This window comes from Balaenoptera musculus, chromosome 3 (genome assembly GCF_009873245.2).
Source record: "Balaenoptera musculus isolate JJ_BM4_2016_0621 chromosome 3, mBalMus1.pri.v3, whole genome shotgun sequence".
Taxonomy (NCBI): domain Eukaryota; kingdom Metazoa; phylum Chordata; class Mammalia; order Artiodactyla; family Balaenopteridae; genus Balaenoptera; species Balaenoptera musculus.
This window is the reverse complement of record NC_045787.1, coordinates 140,571,269-140,589,113: the sequence shown is the minus strand read 5'-3', so window position 1 is coordinate 140,589,113 and position 17,845 is coordinate 140,571,269. Positions and strand designations below refer to the sequence as shown.

Here is a 17,845-nt window from a genome sequence, read left to right as displayed (position 1 = left end):
TAAAGGCAACTCTTTTACTGGCAGTGCGGTAGCTGCAAGAAGAGGATCATCTTGCCCACCAGCATCAAGGCCATTGTTCCCTAGCAACGTGCTCTAGCAACAGGGGACCTTTGTTTCACTGGCAGCTGGATGTCAGCTCATGGTTGGGTAAGCCCACTCTCCCAAGAAGTAATTTGTAGAAAGGGTTCACCTCAACTAAATCTGAACTTTATTTCTTTCATCTCCTCTTGTCTGGAACAATAGTGTGATTAATCTGTCACTGGTTTGGAGTATGTTACATCTTTACTGGCTTATTAAGAGACATTATCCTGTATGCTGTTAGCTTGTGAAATTATTACAATTCCCACAGTGAACCTGTGTTAAATAAACTATTGGCAAAAACAATCTCAGTCTCTGAGTATAATTTTCCTTGAAACAAAACATGACTCATCCTTTTAATATATTATAGTAAACCAGTGATAATAAATGGAGTGTCTTCCTGAGTTCTGTGATCCATTCTAGCAAATTACTGAACATGAGGAGGGTTTCATGGGAACCCTCAACACATAGTCAGGTGGCCAGAAGGATGGGAGGCCCAGAACTTGCAATGGACATGTGAAATAAGAGGTAGTCTTGTAGCACTGAGCCTTTAACCTCTGGGGTCTGTGTTAACACAAGGTAGTTAGTGTCAGAACTGAATTGAATTGTAAGACACTCAGTTGGTGTCTGGAAAGTTGGAGAATTGGTTGGTGTGGGGAAAAAAACCCAAAACGTTTGGTGTCACAAATGTTGTGATTAGGAACAGATCAAAATCTTTTAGGCAAAATCAGCACTTGGATATAGAAAGTCTCATATTGTATTCCAAACTGTTTTGTATTCAATAAACAATAAATTCAATGAAGTCAAAGACATACCATTTAATTTTCTTCCATCTTTCCCTCTCTTCTACTCCTAGAACACAGAAAGCATCCAATAAACATTAGTTGAAAGTTTTAAACTAAGATTTAGTTATTATCAAAGTCTATTCCTTAAATATTTCTTCCACAGTTGTTGTTTAGATACTCTAATGTAAATGGCACCCACGGAAGGACAGAATACAACATGAACATTGCCTCTGGAGTTTTGCAATGCACTGGCCCTGTCTTAGCTTGAGTGTCTCCATAAACAATGATATGGGTGCAAGTAGTTTATTTAGAAGGTGATACCAGGAAGCACTTTGAAGGAACAGAAAAACGAGAGAGGGAAGGGAGGAAAAGTTAAAACAGGGTTCACAAATAAGCAAGTTACTACTGTAGACAATTGGATATCAATCCTGCTAAAGACCCTCTGAGAGTCTTTGTGGAACACACACTAAGATTCCCATTCCTCACTGGGTTGAAAGTCACTCCAGGAACATTAACTCTCTAGCACGTCTGGCCTTCCCCTTGGTTGCCATACTCCTGCAGCCAGAGAAAGCCCTTGGGCAAAGAAGCACAGAAGGCTCTGGGCATATAAGGGATCTATGTGCAGTTGTCCTAGGGTATGCTGAGGTGACACAACTGACAGAATCTACTACAGATCCTGATATGGGTCCATGACATGCTGTTAGAGTGCCAATACTTATCTACTATGTGTCTGCTATGTGCTAGGCATTGTTCTAGATGTAAAAGATACAAAGTTGAAAATAACAGATTAAAATCTCTCCCATTTTGAAACTTGTAGACTAGTGTAGTTAAAGGATATTAACTAAAATATTATATTGGGTTGGCCAAAAAGTTCGTTCGGTAATGAATACATTGTTCAATAAAGTTCTTGGTGAAACTGAAAATTGTATCTTTTATTTTTACTTAAAGCTGAACGAACTTTTTGGCCAACCCAATACAAATACATGGAGCATGTTTCAAGAAAATATGTATATAAATGATGATTTGGTCTTATCTGGGAGATTGGTAATAAGCTTCATAGAAAAAGTGAGGTTGAGATGAGGAATGAAAGATAAATAAGAATGTACTATGAAATACTTTCAGTGAATTAAAAAAAGGAAATATAGATGAAGTGTAGAGATAAAATGGGAAAACCAGCAGGAGGTAAGTCTGAAAAGGCAAGCAGGGGCTGGGTCATTCTGGGCCTTAAAGGCCATATTATAACCTGTAGTCCTTAAAATAAGATTGATGTTGTTCAAGGGTACAAATTTGCAACCAGTAGTAAATAAGCCATGGAGACCTAATGCACAGTGTAATAAATATAGACAATAATTATACTATAATTATATAATGTTAGAAATATCACAATGGCAATCATATTACAATATATATACATGTATCAAAGTAGCACATTGTATGCCTTAAATTTATACAATGTTATATGTTGAATTTATTCAATAAATAAATAAGATCAATAAAAATCCATTGAAAGGTTTTAAGAAAGGAGTATATCTGTGGCAAGAAAACTTTGTGTGTTTTGAAAAGACTACTATGCCTATCTTGTAGAGGTTAGTTTAGAAAAGTGCAGAGTAGGTATAAGAAGTACCCTTGAGGCCATGTATAGCACACTGGAGCAAAAATGGTAGCTTGCACTAGACACAGAGCTAAAAAATAGATGAACTGATTTAAATTGGCAGGATTTGATGATCACTACGGGAGAGGGAATATCCATGGAGATACTGCCCCTTCCACTTCTGGACCATAGAACATGTTAAAAAACAAACAAACAAACAAACAAAAAATATATATATAGAGAGGGAGTTTTATAGAGTTATATTTGGATACATTTTAGATAAATATTAGAGAAGGAGCAAACATAGATAAGGGAAGATTATTTCACTTTGGACATGCATTTGAGACAGTCAAGCGGAGCTGCTCAGTAAACATTTGGAAAAGGAAGCCAATAGCTCACAGAAGGGTCTGGTGTGGATATGCAAACTGGAATAGTCACATATATTTGTTACCTGAGGCCCTGGCCATACTCGGGATTGCCTGGGGAGAGAAGTTAGTGTTAGAAGAGACCCATGAGGAACTTGATTTTCCATATATTAAACCTAATGTGTAACTGCAAAACAATTTCTCCTTTGAAAGTTTATGTCAATATTCATGTTATTTTGATATAAATAAATTGTCAAGACAGTAGCTTTTGGTGTTGCTTTTTTGCTTTGTTTTGTATTTTACATTGCCTTGATTTCTCAATCTCTTAGAGATAATTTTGCTTTTCTCTCAGACGTTAATTCCCATCCAGACACAAACACACAAGTGGGTCTCACGTTTTAAAAGCCTGTGATAAAGCTTAACACAGCTTGAACTATTATAAATAAGAAAACTATTCAACAGTGTTCTGAAATAGCTCTCTTTACCCTCTAAATTTTCTAAAATGCAGAGTTAATTACTTAGTGGGACATAATGGCAAATAAAATTAAATGGAAAGAAGGCACAGAGTTGTCAATAGAATCCCAGAAATAAGACAACTGCTTACTTGTAGGTTGATAAAGCAAAGAGAAAAAACACCTCTTTCTAATTTTTTCAACAGAAACAGAACATACACATCAGATGAATGGTTTTTATCTTACATCTAACAATGCCATAAATATATAGAAAAGCATTTGATCTTTGGGATCTTGTAACCATACACCAACCAGAAAAACAGTAGCTAAATGATATTTACAGCACTGGAAACAAAGCCATATAAACTGGAACTTCAGGAAATTCTACTTATTTTAAAACTTACTTCAGTTTAGATTTTCCTCAAATGTTTGTTTAAGCCCCACACACGAAAGGGAGAAAATAAATATATGCCCAAATCATAAACAGTTAATAGCAGTTCTGGCATTTGGATCACGGTGTGTCTTAGACCAGGACTCTCTTCCTCAAACCACACTTTTCATTTTTACCTCCCGTGAGTTCCTCTATTAAAATGAGTCTCTTCTCTATCATGTAGATTAATCCAAGGGTCATTATTCTAAATCAGCAAGAGAAGTGAAAGATGAAGCTTACATTTTAATATTACTGAGTCATCACCACCTGCCCATCAATGGATTGAAAAAGGAAACTAAGAAAAAATGGGCTCCCAGAGTTACATCCAAGGCTCCCAGAGTTACATCCAAGGCTCCCAGAGTTACATCCAAGTTACATCCATGAATCTCTTCGATAGGCGATATCAGCCTTTAGTTATTCAGGGTGACTTGACTTCAACCAAGACTGGGTGGCGAAGTGCCCAGCTGTGACTACCATTAACTGGCTCTTCCCCATGCTTCTGGGACTATACCCATGAAATGTCAAGATTCAGACTCACTAAATTTTAGATTTTGGAAATACTACTAGACATGAATGAGGAAAATACAGTTTTTAAAATCTGACATATAAGTAAAATTAGATGTATAAGTGGACTTGCCTCCAGCAAACCAAAACTTCACAGGAAACGGTTCCTATATGTGATTAGATTCTGTTTATTAGTTTCTCAAACATTTAAACAAATGTAGAGGTGCCCCAAATGATAAACTCTAGCTTCTACCTCTCCTCTGACTTCCAGATTCATACCCACTCCATGCTGACTCTTCCACTAGGCTATTCCGCAGGATGCTCTAAAATTTGATTATGGATTGCTACCTTCTCCCTCCAAAGCTGTCCACCCTTTAGGTTTCCCTACGACATTGAACTGTGTTCAAGCTACCCAGCTGCTTAAGTCAGAAACATAAGAGTCATCCTACTCCTTTACATCTCACATAGAATTTATCAGCAAATCCTATTGCTGTCATATCTAAAATATGAACGGAATCCATACAGTAGTCTCCAACTCTGCTACCACTAGCACTGTCAAAATTACCATCAATCCTCTTCTGCATAACTACCTTAGCCCCCTGTCTAATCTCCCTGCGTCTAAATTCATCCCCTACCTAAATTAATAGTAGCCATAGCAATATTAGAAAAAGAGAAACATGATCGTGTCATTTACCTGATTAAAACCTTTCACTAGCTTCCAGATGAACTTCAAATTAAACCCAAACCCCTTTTCACGGTCAAAGGTGAATCCCTGCAGGCTGGGCTCTGCCTACTTCTCCCACCTACCCCACATCATCACTCACCATGTACTCACTGTCATGTACTCACTGTCACCCAGTCACAGGGCCATGTCAGGAGCTGGTCAAATACGCTGAGGTCTTTCCCACTTTGGGATTTTTGCACGTGCTGTCCCTTTCACTTGGAATTTTATTCTTTCTGCTTATCCTTTTTTGTTCCTTTTCGTATTCTGGACTCAGCATAAATGACATCTTCTCATAGAGTCCTTCCAGAGTCACTCAGTTGGAAGAGAAACATCCTCTCTCCACACCCTTATTCTCTACTCAGCCTGGTCTTTGCTTTCTTCACAGTACTTGGGGCAACAGGTACTTAGTTGTTGATTGCCTTGTTTACTAGCTTATTTCTCATTTTCCCCATAACACTGTGAGCTCTGTGAGGGCTGGGCTTTGTTTTACTCACTAATTTACACCTAGCACCTGGAACATTGTAGATATATACTTGCTGAAAGAATGAATGATGCAGTGAAGTGATAAATGCTCCTCCTTGGAGAATCAGGCATGCATCTTCAAACATCAGCCTGGCTGATTTTTGAAGGAAATCATCAAGAGGATGTGACCTCCAGTTGACCCTTGATCTGGACCCAGGGAATTGGAGGCTCCTCACCCCCTCCTGTGTCCTTGGAATGTATGTTTTGCCCACTCTTCCCAAGTGGGAACTGTTTTCAAGGACACAGCCTTATGAGAGCAATGTGTTGTTGAGACCATCTGGACGATACACGTGAATGAATCCCGTTAGGGCTTCTACATGAACTTAAGATTCTGGTGGGTGGGTGCGGAGGTCTCATTTTGCAGCTGCCCAAGACAAGCTTTGTATGTAAGTTCCCTTGCCCACTGAAACTGCCACCTACCAATCTGGAGTGGTCTGCCTCTTTCTCTGGTCTCTCCTTGCCCTCCATGTATGGGGGCCAGTTTGCAAATCACCACTAATAATCTACTGAATTCAGAACCTACTATCAGTAAATAAAGCAAAAACTGAAACCACAATCTGGCAGTTTTTTTCTGCAAAAGGATGCTATTTCCCTCTCATTTGAAATATGCTAAGCATAGAGTATTCCACTGATGTCTCCAATTTCACAAGTCTTCAAAGATCTTGGATTTTATTTTTAACCTTTTTCCCAGTTTCAACTGAGTGTTTGTTTCAGTCAGCATTAATGGGTATGCCATGCTGATTTCAGAGAAGTGGAATGAAAATTTAAGACTTTTATTTCCAAAAACTCAATTATTTTGGATGTTATGAGAAACTGAAGGCTCAAACATTTCTAATCTTTTTTTTAAATAAATTTATTTATTTTATTTATTTATTTTGGGCTGTATTGGGTCTGTTGCTGTGCTCAGGCTTTCTCTAGTTGCGGTGAGCGGGGGCTACTCTTCGTTGTGGTGTGCGGGCTTTTCATTGCGGTGGCTTCTCTTGTTGCAGAGCACGGGCTCTAGGTGTGCAGGTTTCAGTAGTTGTGGCACCCAGGCTCAGTAGTTGTGGCTCGCGGGCTCCAGAGTGCAGGCTCAGTAGTTGTAGCGCACGGGCTTAGTTGCTCCACAGCACGTGGGATCTTCCCGGACCAGGGTTTGAACCGATGTCCCCTGCACTGGCAGGCGGATTCTTAACCACTGCGCCACCAGGGAAGCCCTCAAACATTTCTAATCTTAATAAGAATTTCCCAAAGAACTTTTTAATAAAAACAGTTGTTCCAAGAAGTGATGGTGTGTATACAAAAACACATACTCACATACCTATATACATACATAAGACAGGCATTTATATATATACACACAAGGTATTTATATAGTCAAATAAATATAGGAAATACTGAGTTAGACAAGGCTAAATAGGCCTTATAATTGTCAATTTCTCAGAGCCTCTAATGTGCAAATATGATTATGAATTTCCAAAGTGGAATAAAGTACTCAGCATTTCCAATTTTATTTGACCCTCAAGTCCTTGTCATCTGCTCTCATCTTGTAGAAGCATTGTTCTACAGAGCAAAGTATAGAAAATGCTTTCCTAGAGAGAGTAATTAAAATTCTAATTCAAGAATTTTAAAATTGTTGGGACTTCCCTGGTAGCGCAGTGGTTAAGAATCTGCCTGCCAATGCAGGGGACACGGATTCGAGCCCTGGTCCAGGAAGATCCCACATGCCACGGAGCAACTAAGCCCATGCGTCACAACTACTGAGCCTGCGCTCCAGAGCCTGCAAGCCACAACTACTGAGCCCATGTGCCACAACTACTGAAGCCCGCGCACCTAGAGCCCATGCTCCGCAACAAGAGAAGCCACCACAATAAGAAGCCCGCGCACCACAACGAAGAGTAGTCCCCGTTCGCCACAACTAGAGAGAAAGCCGGAGCACAGCAATGAAGACTCAACACAGCCAAAATTACTTACTTACTTACTTAATTAATTAATTTAAAAAAAAAGAATTTTAAAACTGTAGAACCAGAAGAAATCTCAAGAGATCATCTCACTTGGTCTCCTGACCAGATGTCACAAACTCAAATGCAGGACTAAAGCACACTGAAAAGAATATATCCAACATAGAGGAGAAAGTAATGACTTAGCTTCAGCTTTAATGCAGAATCAATGTTCCAGATTATTTAATTTTCCAAAAGAAGCCAGAAACTCAAAGTTTGTATTAAAACTTTCCATTTTTAGATATTTGTAACTATTTCAAAATGATGTTTTTCAAACACTATACAGACTAAATAAAAATACCTGTAGGCCATATTTAATACACAATCCACCAGTTTTCAATCTGATTTAAACTACCTAGTATAGATATTTGTCTATTCCGTTTTTCAAAATTTGTATTTAGTGACTCACCTAACGCTGCTGCATTTGTAACCATCTTTGATTTACTTTCCTTATGGTCCCCTGTGAATCCTCCAGTTTGGCAAATCTTTCAACTGGAAGGTATAAATAACATCAAAATGGTCAAAATTTCCTTTGCATATAACATTAAGAAAGGGCCAGGTAATGTGCTAGGGTAGATGTCCTCCAAGATAAGCTCCATTCCATTGAAAGATCCATTTACTGCCATACATTCTATAATGTTCTATTCTACTCAAATAGAGATATCTAAACTAACTCAATAAAGACTATTTCACTTGGAAAAATAACAAAAATTTTCAAAGGGAAACTTGTCTATAACTCCTGTAAATAATAACTTTAATATCATTAGGACCTAGGCATTTATCAGTTACAAAGTAGGTGAAGAAAAATGAGCAGCATAGATAAGAGCATAGGCTCTGGAGTCAAATAAGCCTGTGTTAGAATCGCAGCCCATTTCTTACTGGCCAGCTGATTTTTAACACGGCATCCTCCCAGACTCTTGGCATGTTTGTGTCCTAGGTTAAAATGAAGAAAATAATAGTACCTGCTTTAACAGGTTGCTGACAGTTCTAATTATATAACATGCTTAAAGTAATAAAGTTATAGCAATTGAAAAGAGATCAGTGGTTATCAGATTGTTTAGTTGGGATGTGTGACTATTATGGGATAACCTGAAGAAATTTCTTTGCAGTGATGGAACTCTGTATCTTGATTGTGATGATGGTTACATGAATAGATGCATATGGTAAAATTTCATAAAACTGTATACCAAAAAATGCATGTAAAACCGATGTGATCTGAATATGGTCTGGATTCAAGTTAATAGTTTACTAATGTCAGTTTCCTGGTTTTGACAATGTACTATGGTTATGTAAGCCATTATACTGAGGGAAACTGGGTGATGGATACAGAAGAACTCGCTATATTATTTTACAACTTCTAATGAGTCAAACTATTTCAAAATTAAAAGTCTAAATAAAAACAAATGAAAAAAAAAGCTTGCTAAGAGGATTGTATGTGAGAGTGTGCAAAGAACTTGGCACAATATCTGGCACATTATAAATGCTCTCTAGATGGTAGATATCATTTTTTAATTATTAAGTCTTGGAACTGAAACTTAAGAATAATGAAAATGGAATATATACCACTGTGAAATGAGATAAAATTTATCAGTTATCTAAGGAGGTAACTCAAATTGAATTTTGAATATTAAGACCAATAAAAGGGCAAAAGATGAAGTGATAATAACTCATCAGCTTCAAACTCATTTCTCATTGCCCACCTACCAACATTTCAGTCACTTGACATTATACCCAGGAATCACTAACACATCACTGAAATTATGCAGTCCTTTAAAGGACTGCATAATTTACTGTAATGACACAGTAAACTTTTCTATCTCTATGCACTTTCATACTAATGATGCTTTAAATACTTACAGCTTACTAATAGCTATAACACATTATAAATAGTTTATAACATAATCACCTGTTTTAATTAATAGTAGGGCTTAAGCAGTAGGGAAAAGTTAATTGTGATAAATCTTTATAGACAAGTTAAACTGACTTTCTGGTCAGTATAATGTTCCCTCCTCTTGAAGTAAACTCCGAAAATAATTAGAACATTAACGTACATGAATCTTTACTTTCTTCTTTCCAGATGTACAGCTGCTTAAGAAATACAGTTTGATGTTCTAGTTTTTATGAAGAATTATGAAAGAATTATGAAAAACATGTTCTAATCACTCTTTAATTGATACATGTCTGAAATGATCTATAACCATACAAATATTCTGATTAAGGTATAATAAAAATAGCATGTGATTTGAGGTCAGATAGCATGGGCTGTTATTGATACATTTATTCAGCAGATTTTATTGAGCTCATACTATGTGCCAGTCATTTTTCTAGGCACTAGGCATACAGCAGGAAGCAAGACAAAGTCTCTACCCTTATGGGGCTTACATTCTAGTAGGGAAGACAGACAAACAAATGGCATACAAACAGAATAGAGTATTTCCTGTTATAAAGGAGAATTACATAGATCCATAATAAAAAGTGGGGGGTGATGGAGAGAGGGGGGACTACAATATGTAGTGATTAGGGAAGGCTTCTTCAAGGAGAAAGCATTTGAACGCCAGAAATGAATGAAGATGAGGAAGTAAAGCCATTTCAAGCCCCAACAGAAGAGTATTCCCAGAAGAGGGAACAGCCAGCACAAATGTTCTCAAGAGGGTCAGGCTTGGTGGGTCTAAGGGACAAGAGATAACCTTCGTAACTAGGCTAAATTAGCCATGCAGAAGATGAGGTAGGCAAGAGAGCGAGAGATAGGTTCACGAGATATGGGTGTTACTGAGTGGGACTGGAAGCCTCTAGGAAGTTTGAGTAAGTGTGTGTGTCATCCTCTGACTTAGATTTTTTAAGTTCAAACTCACTGCTGGATGGGGAACTAACAGTAGGTGGGACGGAATGAACAGGGAGGCTTAGCTTAGCAACACTCTTCCCGGTGAGACGTGATGATGTTCCTTCCCAGCACTGTGAACACGTTGCTTGGTCTCTCTGCCTTCAGCTCCCTCACCCACAGACTGTGAGCTCTAAGTGAGCTGTTCTTACATGTAACTTAAATTCTGCATGGAAAGTGAAACGAGCTTGGATGGCTGACCACAGATTCTGCATCTGAAATAAACATCAGGTTCCAGTTCTACCCTAGGCAAAACTAAGGGCTATCTTTCACAGAATTTATTTCATAGGTACTGTATAAATTTTGGAAACGATCCCCAAATACAAAGAACAACATAAAAAATCTGCAGCAAGTCTACCATGTAAGAATGATGATCCTGATTATGTTGCGTTTTTCCCCCACCCACACATAACCTTTTTGGAAAACTGCTTTTTTCCTCAGAAGCATTCACTATACTTCAAATCATTAAATATTCTTCAAAAATATGAACTTTTGATTCATTTGCATAAGTCCCTACCATGGTATATTTTACCTGTTTCCAGGCCTACGTAACTATAAATGACGCTATGGTCAACATGCTAATATGTAAATCTTTGCATGCAGAGCTGGTCGTTTCCCTAGTGTAAACTCTTAAAAGTAGAGTTTCTCAACAGTCAAAAACTGTATGAAAATTTAATGCATTTAACATATGCTGCCAAATTTCCCGCCAGAAACTTATTCCAATTACCCTTTAGACAAGTGCCCAGTAATATTTTTGAGTCTTCTAGGGCTTTTTTTGAAATCTCTACAGTCCTCTTTATCACTAATCTTACAGGGCTTCTTGTATCTACTGCAATTTCTATCTCTGTCTGTTCCTCTTGGGAGTCCTTGCTCCAGACTTCTGCTGTTCATCCAGATCTAACCCCACATAAGTCTACACACTCAAAGCCTCCCAAGGTGGGTCGTAGCACACACTGTTGACTCCCTACATAACTGCCTTTTCACCGTCTCCCTGGCTAATAGTGACATGCTCTTGTCTGGGTATCAGATTGCCAGCAATGTACTTGAGGAAAGTAGGCTTCTCTTCCAACCCTGAGGGTGGAGGGTGAATATTTATTTTTCTCATCCATTGCTAGGGGATAAATCTCTCTTTTTTTTTTTTCTAATTCCATTGCCTTTGCCACTAATTAGCAGCATGTGAACTATGTCTAGTGAATAAAGCATAAGGGGAGATATGCTGGGGGCTTCTGGAACAACAATCTATCATTCCCAGATAAAAGGAAAGAAGTAGTTCTCAAGTTGCCCTAGTTCTCTCCTGCTTCCTACTTTTGAACAGAAATGTGATACATGGACATTTGGCAGCCATTCTGCAGCCATTAGTTGTTTCAGGATGAAAAACAAAAAACAGGTCAAGGATAGTAGAGCAAAAGGACAGAAAGTGGTTGGCTTCTGGACATTACTCAGGCACTGAACAAATCTTGAAGACCATCTGTATTTAATAATTGACATTTATTGAAGTAAGGCTCCGAATGTTCCACAGAGACTGCGAGATAGAGGCTCTATCGTTTTTGATGGGTACTATTCGAAGGAATGGCTCCTAGGTTCTTAAGGAAGACATTCTTGGGTTGTAAAACTGGCAGGAGACTGGGAAAAGATTTGTATCTCTAAGTGGCTGAGAGAGATTTTATAGTTGCAAGTTTTCTAAAGTAAATACTCTAAGGAAAGGAATCTCAGGGGCCTATAGTCAGAAAGAAAACTGTCTATGTTTAGTGATGGTGAGAAGAACACTGAAGCCATCCTTGTCAGTGAACATGCTGTTTCTCCCTCAGTTACCCTAATCACTCCCCACTCTGAAAACCTGTGCTAAGGAATTAAGTGAGCCTCTTAGGACCTTGCAGAAAATTCCTAAATTGGCCAGTTAGTTTCTATCCTTTGCAACTAAAGCCCCTCTGATGAATCAAGATTGCATTCCTTACGTTTCTCTTTTTTTGGAAATTAGGAAATGAAATAACATTTTCCACTGAGAGTAAATTATAATAGACCAGATATAGTGGGGGAAAAAAGGTACTGAGCTTGGAGACCTGAGATATGGATTCTAGTTTCAGTTTGGTTACTGTATGTTTGAGGTCTGATGCTCGTTTTTCTCAACCTGACAAATGAGAAGGTTGGACCAGATGGTCTTTGAGGTCCCTTCCAAATCTGACTTTCCAAAACTCTGTGATAATTTTGACCAGTTAAACAAATGCACCTTTAGAAATGTAAAACCAAAAGATCATTTCTTTATTCTAAGATCTTCATTAGCTGGAAAGAATAAAAATAACTATGCCCAAACTGTCCATGGTTTAGCAGAAGCAAAATCATAGTCAGAATTTCAAACAGCAGGTTTTGATTAGAAGGAGTTCAAAGTAGTCATAATTTACTTGCTCTCAAAGAAGCTCTTAGCATAGACCTGCACAAATTACCAATATAAAGTGGTTGGCAGGTACAAGGTAAAAGACAAGAACCATATTGAGTAGATAAAGAATTATCTCAGACACTGGATGATACTTTAGAACAGTAACTTGGGAAAGGAGGAATACGACAAACTGAGCGTCATAGAAAAAGTTCATTTTTCCAGCAATCTGAAAGCAGCAATCCAGAGCAATGAAATAAAATGAGCACATCTCACCACATGGGGCAGCTCAAGTTGTAGTCTCCACAAAAGAAGGATAAATGGAATGTGTCACAGGGGATTAGGTGTTTAAGGGAGTAGAAAGTTCTTATAACAGCTGCTACTTGTGATAGATTTCAAGAATGGAATATTACTCAGCCATAAAAAGAAACGAAATGGAGGTATTTGTAATGAGGTGGATGGAGTTAGAGTCTGTCATACAGAGTGAAGTAAGTCAGAAAGAGAAAAACAAATACAGTATGCTAACACATATATACGGAATCTAAGGAAAAAAAAAAAAAAAGGCCATGAAGAACCTAGTGGCAAGACGGGAATAAAGACACAGACCTACTAGAGAATGGACTTGAGGATATGGGGAGGGGGTGGGGTGAGATGTGACAGGGTAAGAGAGTGTCATGGACATATATACACTACCAAATGTAAAATAGATAGCTAGTGGGAAGCAGCCGCATAGCACAGGGAGATCAGCTCGGTGCTTTGTGACCACCTAGAGGGGTGGGATGGGGAGGGTGGGAGGGAGGGAGATGCAAGAGGGAAGAGAAATGGGAACATATTGTATATGTATAACTGATTCACTTTGTTATAAAGCAGAAGCTAACACACCATTGTAAGGCAATTATACTTCAATAAAGATGTTTAAAAAAAAAAAAAAAAGAATGCTTTTGAAATGAGTAGATAAGGTACTGAAATTCTTGCATTCTGCCTGGGCTCGATCCTTTGGGAAAGGGAGTAGCGTAAGAAACAAGCACTGAAATTTGTTGCTGGAAAATGCTGAACATAATTTTAAATATAACATTTGTCTCACTGGAATCATAATTCATGCTCATTTTAGGAAAACTGCAAAAGAAATATATACAAAAAAAAATTAAGAAAACATATTTCCATTACTCATCTAGACACAACTCTACTTCTTCATTTTCCCTGGAACAAAATCTCAACTATTCCAACAGGGGAATTATTGCTTTCATTACTAGCCACATACCTAGAAGGAGCGTGTTCAAATTGGAGGACTAAAGAGAAATGGGTTGTTGCCTTTCTATCTCTCTCCCTCTAACTACAGATATAATTACATAGATATTACTTAAAGAGCCTAGGAATGTGGAGGGCATAACTTGGTTTGCCCAAGCTACTAGGTTAGGCTACCGGGAAACTACCTACTTCTACTAGTAAAACTAGCTTTCCTATAAGCCTGGCATCCATTCTTGGGCAAAGACAGCAAAGGATTCCCATATATTAGGTTTCCCTCCAAAGAGAATTATCAAGGTATAATTCCCTGCATTTAATCCCTTAGGTTCTCCTCCTACATGCCAGCATTACTGGGTCATGGTTCATGGCGAGTAATGCATATTCAAGTACAGATACTGCCTCTGTCAGCACCTACTACCTCTAAGCCCCACCCACTCAGGGAAGCAAGTGTTTTAGCACGTAGCTCCATCCTTATCCTCCTGCTATCTGCATACCACTTGAAGAGGATTTAGAAACCCTGTATGGCTCCCAAATGCAGCATAGGTCATCTTTCTAGTCTGGATAATAGGGGAACAGACCACACTGAATGGCATGAAAATCTCTGTCAAAGGCACTAGTAAGGATTTCCATGGGGTGCTATAGCCTTAGCCAAAAAAACCACTGGGCTTTTCATTTAAAGTCAGGTGTTACTCCCTTGGATAGAGGCAGAGCCAATCACTTACACGTATTTTTAAAGCACTACTGACCAACCCAATACTTTAAACATTTAATTTTTCTCTACTGGGTGGGCAGTTCAAGCTGTGCAGCCAACACCAACTAGTTTTTGCATTACTTCAAGCAAAGGCAACAAAAGAAACAAAACTCATTACCTTTGAGCATTCAAACCCTGACAATACACCACATAAATCATCACTTCAAAAGAACATGCTAACGATGACTTGACTTCCCCCATACTAAGCAGCTAAGGAAGCATTACAAAGTATGTTGATTGGTTGGTTTTGCCAGGGACAACCTATCCTTTTAAAGGGGTGTCCAAGATATTGGAATTTGTCATTTACTGATACTATCTGTGCACAAGCTGTATGCTGGGACTAGATGTTGGAAAACATGGCATTCAGAAAGAAAGAGGGCTTGAAGTGGCTTTCTGCAGACTTCTGAGAAAAGGTCTCAGGATTCCCTCTCTTATTTCTCAATCCATCTGAGAAAGTTAGGAAAGAACCCTGAGGTGAAGTATGGAAATGAAAATAATTCTGAGGAATTTTCTAGAAATTTCCACAATCCAAAAATTTCTTTCTCAAAATTGAGCAGAAAGTTCTCCCAAAGTTCCATGAGTTAGCCTTTATGTGCCAGTCTTAAGCAACTTTGGATCAATGGTTAAAAATCTGAAAGAGATAAATATTGCCAATCAATGTAAACAACTGATGGCTGTTGACTGATGATTAAGTTGTGTCATCGATACTATAATGGCATATTACTCTGTGATGTGATATAGGTTGTAACAAGATGCAGCCACGGTAGCTAGGACCAGTGATGTACCAAATATGTGGGTGTTCCTAATTCTCTTAGTTGAAAATACAACCTGACGCAACCCTTCTAGGAACAATATAGGCCCTTTGTTTTGTTATCTCTATTTTAAGGAAAGGAGAGGACTATCATGTAGTAGATAAATTATGCTAAGAATCAAGTATAATCTCCTTATCCTCTTTTGGAAGATTCTACATGAACTGGACTTGCCTATCTCTCGAGTCTCTTATCCTATGACCATAGCCTCAAAACTTAAGTCTCTTCTGACTTTGCTCACTTTCCTCTACAAGAAATTTTCTTCCTTCACCCAGTCATCACAGAGGTAACTCCTTCTTACTTGGGTTTCAGCTCAAATGATAGCTTTTGAAATGTTCTTCACTGACCAATCTAAGGTATCTTGATACCCCAGATAAAGCTTTATGTTTTTCTGAAATTATCTAGATTACTTGCTTATTGTCTTTTTGTCACTATAACAATATAGATTGGATTGGGGATAGGAAACTTGTATATCATGTTTATTGTTAGATTCCTATTTTCTACAAGAATGTCTAGAATATTTGTTAAGGAATTACTGAATGCAGAGTATAGTGGTTTTCCAAGGAAGAAAAATTAAAGAAAGATGTTGTTTCTTCAGTATTGGTATGTGCCTTGTACTTGGAACATATCATGAACATTTTCTTAGAACAGGATGCAAAAGACAAGTTAATCAAATGCTGATCACTATAATGAAAAAGATGTTAAAGTACCTCCACTGTCTTTAGTGCATTATTGCTATTCACGTGGCATGAATAAAACCAAAGGCATATGTAGTATATTTTTACATTTTTCAGTGGGGGTTGTATATCTTTTTTGACAACTGGCTCCCAGCACGTAATTTAATGCTATACTGAGGTATGTTTTAGCATTTTTGTACTCATCTATTTCTAATCAAATTAAACCAAGTCTATACCTTATCAGCCAAATGCTACACTGACCCAAAGTTTAAATTCCTGCTGGAATCTCTCTGGGAAGGTGGTCTATGTTTCAGCACGGTTTTCAACTTCTCTTCAACATTAACCTGTTATTCTTATTCCGAGATGTAACCCTTGGCCATTCCTACAAAAGACATGACCCTTTTTTCATACTAGGTCCAGTAATAAATTTGGGAGCTCCATCAAGCCTAGGAATGAGCTGTGCAAATAAATACCAGAGTTTATGATTATCTTTTTGAAAACAATATTATCCTCCAACCTCCTAAAGAGCTTTCCTGGAAAATAATTTAAACATTGATAAATGAAATGATTAACCTAGTCCCACTAGGTTACTGCTAGCTTGTTTGGAATCTGGATGCTTTATTATTGCTTTCAGCCGATTTAATACCAACTGTCTATTTGTTGTCAATGTCAATGTCTTTAAAACTCCTTGACTGGGTCCCTAATGGAAAGACATTAGATGATAAGGCAAGTGATTTCTCTACCTTCCTTTTGGTGTCTGACATCATTAATGTGATTAATGAGGTGACCAGGGAACCAAAGTCACTTGTCACCATTAGATTGCTAATACAATAGCCAAAGCTCAAAGGTGAGGAAGGAATGAGAAAAAAGTCTTCTCTTACCTCTGTTCTCTACTTTATCAAGGAGACAAACAACCTACCTTGTGTGAACCTCTTTGTAATAGTAAACATTTTGTAATAGAAAATGCTAAGAAAATGAAAAACGTGTTTATTTGGCTCCAAATTATTTGTGATGACTGAAAAATAATTATTTTACCTTTAAAGATTAAGAATCCATTCTAGATGATTGAATAATGACTATACAAGAGAAAAGAAATCGCTGGATCAGTGCCTTTAAAAAGGAGTAAGAGGAAAGGTAGACTCACCAATGGAAGTGATTGGCTCATGTTGATATAAAGTCCAGCAGAAGCTCTTGCTTCAGGCACAGCTAACTCTGTCTTCCTCCTCCTGTCCCCCTCTTCCTCTCTTCACCATTTCCCCCTTCTCCCTCCATTTCTCTGCTATAATTTTCTCTGTTGTTTTCAAAATCCTGGAAAATAAAAGAGAGAGAGAGAGATTAAGAGAGAGAACTTCTTTTCTCTCATTGTAGTAAAATCCCAAAATTGATACAAACCTGGCTTGGACTACTTACTCAGTCTTAAAGGATGAGAATATGTATATTGGTGTGTTCATACGAGCCCAGACCTGGAGCAGACAGAAGTAGTTCACCCAAATGTGAAACATACAAGAGTGGGAAATTGTGATGCTTTTTTACACATAAAAGGAAAAATCAATCCTGAGCAACCAAACAATAAAAATAAACTATCTATCTACCATAGAAGGAACAAATGGTTTTTAAAGAGAAACTGGGTTTGCATTTGGTCATACAAACTTTTTTCTGTAGAGTTATATGGACTGATGGGCAT

The 17,845-nt window shown here is 37.9% G+C and overlaps 1 long non-coding RNA gene across 3 annotated transcripts in view; it reads right to left on the bottom strand.

The window, feature by feature from the left end:
• Window positions 1-17,429, bottom strand: part of LOC118891989 — a 42,854-nt gene extending 25,425 nt beyond the window's left edge. For 2 of the 3 annotated variants that reach the window (XR_005019215.1, XR_005019213.1), the window contains exons 1-2: window positions 17,306-17,429; window positions 894-930 (exon numbers count right to left, since the gene is read on the bottom strand). This is a non-coding gene — a long non-coding RNA (uncharacterized LOC118891989). Of the gene's footprint in view, window positions 1-893; window positions 931-2,905; window positions 2,934-7,839; window positions 7,923-17,305 lie in introns of all 3 variants that reach the window. The other variant, XR_005019214.1, reaches the window with a different exon arrangement.
• Between the last annotated feature and the right edge of the window lie 416 nt (window positions 17,430-17,845).